General features: G+C 37.1%; 1 protein-coding gene and 1 pseudogene across 1 annotated transcript in view; both read left to right on the forward strand.

Annotated features, from left to right (window-relative positions):
* Positions 1–5,422, forward strand: part of TMEM163 (transmembrane protein 163) — a 370,074-nt gene that overhangs the window by 130,574 nt on the left and 234,078 nt on the right. The gene's annotated exons all lie outside the window — the stretch shown is intronic.
* On the forward strand, positions 444–562 carry LOC111736113 (annotated as a pseudogene).

Genomic DNA, 5,422 nt, shown 5'->3' on the forward strand with positions numbered 1-5,422 from the left:
GAAATATATAAAGCAATTACTAACAGAACTAAAGGGAGAAACAGATCAAAACAATATTGTAGTAGGGGACCTAAATACCCCACTGTTGGATATGGACCAATTATCCAAACAGAAAATCAATAAGGAAATAACATCTTTAAGTGACACATTAGACTAACTAGACATAAATGACATTTACAGAGCCTTCCATTCCAAAACAGCTGCTTATATATTCTTCTCTAGTGTAGAATCAACCACATAATGGGACACAGAGATAGCCTCAACAAATATAAGAGGGTTGGAATCATACCAACCATATTCTCTGATCATAATGCTTTGAAACTAGAGATCAACTGCAAAAAGAAATCAGGAAGAACCACAAATACATGGAGATTAAATAACATGCTACTGAAGAATAACTAGGTCAGAGAAGAAATGAGAAGAGAGATCAAGAGATACATAGAGTCTACGACCATGCCACCCTGAATGTGCCCGATCTCATCTGATCTTGAAAGCTAAGCAGGGTCGGGCCTGGTTAGGTCTTGGATGGGAGACCACCTAAGAAGACCAGGTGCCATAGGCACTAAAAAAAAAGATACATAGAAAAGAATGATAATGACAGTACAACATATCAAAACTTTTGGGACATGGCTAAAGAGGTCATAAGGGGAAGATTCATAACATTACAGGCCTATCTCTAAAAACAAGAACAAGCCCAAATAAGCAACCTAATGCTTCATCATAAAAACTCAAAAAGGAAAAACAAATGAAGCCTAAAGTCAGCAGAAGGAAAGAAATAATCAAAATTAGAGAGAAATAAATGAAATTGAAAACAACAACAACAACAACAAAAAACACAATAGAAAAAATTAATGCAACAAAGAGCTGGTTCTTTGAAAAGGTTAATAAAATTGACAACCCCCTGGCTAGACTCACTAAAGAAAAAAGAGAAAGGACACAAATAAACAAAATCAGAGATGAAAGAGGGGAAATTGTGACTGACATCACAGAAATACAAAGGATCATGCAAGAGTACTATGAAAAAGTATATAACACCAAATTTAATAACCTAGAAGACATGGACCAGTACTTAGAAAAATACAACCTTCCTAGACTGAATCAAGAAGAACTGGAAAATCTAAATAGACCGATCAGTATGCAAATTGAAACAATCATCCAAAACCTACCAAAAAGTAAAAGTTCAGGACCAGATGGCTTCACCAGTGAATTTTACCAAACATGCAAAGAAGGTTTAATACCTATTCTCCTAAACTCTTCCAAAAAATCGAAGAAGAGGCAATAATTCTCATCTCATTTTATGAGGCCAATATCACCCTGATACCAAAACCTGGTAAAGAAAACACAAAAAGAGAAAACTATAGACCAATATCTCTCATGAACAAAGATGCAAAAATCTCAAATAAGATACTAGCGAACTGAATACAGCAATATATTAAAAAGATTATACACCAGGATCAAGTAGGCTTCATCTTAGGGGCATAGGGATGGTTCAACATACGTAGATCGATTAATATGATATACCGCATAAACAAATTAAAAAATAAGAATCATATGATCATATCAATAGATGCAGAAAAAGCCTTCGACAAGATACAGCATCCATTTATGATCAAAACACTTAACAAAAACGGTATAGAAGGAATGTACCTTAACATAACAAAGGCCATGTATGACAAACCCTCAGCCAATATTATACTTAATGGTGAAAAACTAAACACCCTCCCTCTAAGATCAGGCTGTCCACTATCACCACTGTTATTCAATATAACATTGGAGGTCCTAGCAAGTGCAGTCAGACAAGAGAAAGATATAAAAGACATCCAAATAGGAAATGAAGAAGTCAAACTCACTATTCGTGGATGACATGATTCTCTATATAGAAAACCCTAAATACTCCACGAGCACTACTAGAAACAATAAGCAAATACAGTAAATCTCTGGATACAAAATCAACGTTCAAAAATCTATAGCGTTTCTAGACTCTATTAATGAAGTGTTGGAAAAAGAAGTGGAAAAAATAATTCCTTTTGCAATTCCACCAAAAAGAATAATAAAATACCTAGGAATAAATTTAATGAATCATATATATAATGAAACCTACATAATGAAATATACAACCTATATAGTGAAAACTACAAGATCCTATTAAAAAAATCAAAGAAGATACAGAGAAATGGGAAGATTCTGTGTTCTTGGATTGGAAGAATCAACATAGTTAAAGTGACCTTATTACCTAAAGCATTATACAGATTTAATGCAATCCCTTTAAACTCCTATTGGTGTTTTTCTAAAAGAAAGAGAACAAAAAATCATCAGACTTGTATGGAAGCACAAAAGACCCCGAATTGGCAAAGCCATCCTGAGAAAAAAGAATGAAGCTGGAGGCATCACTCTGCCTGGCTTCAAATTATACTATAAAGTGACAGTAATCAAAACGACATGGTATTGGCAGCAAAACAGATACATGGACCAGTGGAACAGACTCGAGAGTCCAGAGGTAAACCCATATTTATATGGGCAAATAATTTTTGACAAAAGAGCCAAAAAACATACAGTGGAGAGAGGAAAGCCTCTTCAATAAGTGGTGCTGGGAAAACTGGAAAGCCACCTGCAAAAGAATGAAACTAGGCTGTTGTCATCTCCACACACCAAAATTAAGTCAAAATGGGTGAAGGACCTGAATATAAGACCTGAAACAATAAAATGCATAGAATAAAACATAGGAACTAAACTGAAAGACCTTGGACTTAAAGAGAATTTTATGAATTTGACCTCAAAAGCAAGGGAAGTGAAAGCTAAAATAAATGAATGGGACTACATCAAACTAAAAAGCTTCTGCTCAACAACAAAAAAAATCGTTAATAAGGTAAAGAGACAACCATTTGAATGGGAAAATATATTTGCAAGCAACACCTCCGATAAGGGCCTAATATCCAAAATATACAAAGAACTCATACAACTCAATAATAACAAAAAACGAAATGATCCAATCAAAAAATGGGCAGAGGACCTGAACAGACGCTTCTCCCTAGAGGACATACAAATGGCCAACAAATATTTGAAAAGATGCTCAACATCGCTAGCTATTAGGGAAATGCAAATGAAAACCACAATGAGATACCATCTCACACCTGTTAGAATAGCTATAATCAACAGGACAAGTAATAACAAATGTTGGAGAGGATGCGGAGAAAAAGGAGCCCTCATACTTCGCTGGTGGGACTGAAAATTGGTACAGCTACTATGGAAAACAGTATGGAGGTTCCTGAAAAAACTAAGACTTGATCTACCATATGATCCAGCAATCCCTCTACTGGGTATTTACCCCAAAGACTTGAAAACCCATATCCGAAAAGATATTTGCACACCAATGTTCATAGCAGCATTATTCACAGTGTCCAGGACATGGAAGCAACCGAAGTGTCTTATGATAGATGATTGACTAAAGAAGCTGTGGTACATATATACAATGGAATATTGCTCAGCCATAAGAAGAGATGATATACTGCCATTTGTGACAACCTTGATGGACCTCGAGATAATCATGCTAAGTGAAATAATCCAGACAGAAATAGTTGAAAATCACACGATATCCCTTATATGTGGGATATAAACCTAAAAGCAACAAATGAACAGGACAAACAGAGACTCATGGACATGGACAATAGACTAGTGGTTACCAGAGGGTAGGGGTTAGGAGAAGAGCGGGTAAGGTAGATGGTTAAAGGGGGTCAAATATAGGAGGGTAGGAGGAGGGTGAAGTGGGTAAAGGGGATCAAATATATGGTAGTTGAAGGAAACTGGACTTTGATAAACACACAATAGAATATACAGATGTCAAATTATAATGTACACCGGAAAATTATGTAATTAACCAATATTACTCCAATAAACTTAATTAAAAAATAAAAAATAAATATAAAATAACATATTGACATTCAGGCCCCACCCAAGATTAATTCAGAATATCTTGGGTGTGCTTGGGCATGGGTTTTAAAAAGGTCCCCAAGTAACTGTAATATGCAGTCAAGGTGGAGGACCACTAGGTTAGAGAGACAGGAAAGAGAAAATATCGTTGAGGGGTTTCTCAAAATGACCTGGGAGTATTTACTAAAAATTCAGTTTTCCCAGCCCCATCACTGAACAAGTAAATTTGAATCTCTGGATCCCTGTCCTGGGAATCTGCATTCACAGAGCAGTGATGCTGAAGCTCCCCAAGATTGGAAAACCATTGTTCTATAGGCAGAATAAGGGAGGTGACCAGCAGAACCTGGCAGGAACAGAGCAGGAGGGACTATCCATCAGAATCCAGGAGGATGCAGGGGAGAAGGGACCTAGGGACCACCTGAATAGGGATGGAAGGTTGAGGGGCTCCCTCTGGTCTGGTCAGAAGTTTCCATCGCATGCTTGGATTTAGGTATTATATTAGTGTGCTAGCACTGCCATAACAAGGTATCACAGACTAGGGGCTTAAACCACAGACATTTATTTTCTCTAAATTCTGGAGGCTAGATGTCCAAGATTAAAGTGTCAGCAGGGTTAGCTTCTTCTAAGGTCTTTCTGCTTCGCTTGTAGATGGCCACCCTCTCCCTGAGTCTTCCCTCGGTGTGTCTGCAACCTAATCTTCTATTGTCATAAGGTCATATTAGATTAGGGCCTACCCCAGTGACCTTGTTTTAACTTAATTGCCTCTTTAAAGACCTCCATCTCCAAACACAGTCACCTTCTGAGGTGCTGGGGGTTAGATCTTCAATATATGAATTTTGGAGGGGGCATGATTCAGTCTGTAACATTATGGCTTCTCAGAGCTGGAGAAGGAGAGTAAGGCAGACAGGCTCTGACACCCACAAGAAAGGCAAGCATGTAATCAGAACATTTTTATCAAGGGTGAGAGAACACAGGCCTGAACTACTACATTAAGGGAGTTTTTAGATTAGATCTCAGAAAACCTCCAACAGAAAGCAGAACACCTTGTTCGGGGACCTAATCAGTTCTTCATCAGGAAGCCGAATGAAAGGGACAAACGTTATGATAAAAACTAGAAAAATATTATAGAGGAGAGAAAATAAAGAATGTGTTTATGGTCAAATGCAATGAGAAGTTCTTCCTATCTAATATTTTGTGTTAAGACTCGAAATTGCTTCCAAGAGACTTTCTAGCCAAGAGCCTGGATGTGTTTGAATAACTTCTGGTGCGAAGGCAGGGGAAAGGCTGAGTGACTGCTGGGCTTCATTTCAATCCTCCAATTCCATCAATTTCAGGTTTCTCCTTGGCCAAATAGCATTTCACATTTCCCAATCTGAATTGTTTCAGCAATTGGCTTTTATTTCCTTTCTATATAAAGCAATAATGAAATATTTACAACCCTCTTGACAGAAGCAGTATAGCTCATATCTTTATTATACAAAATGATAAAAGAAAA

Source organism: Pteropus vampyrus, unplaced genomic scaffold (genome assembly GCF_000151845.1).
Source record: "Pteropus vampyrus isolate Shadow unplaced genomic scaffold, Pvam_2.0 Scaffold17, whole genome shotgun sequence".
NCBI lineage: Eukaryota > Metazoa > Chordata > Mammalia > Chiroptera > Pteropodidae > Pteropus > Pteropus vampyrus.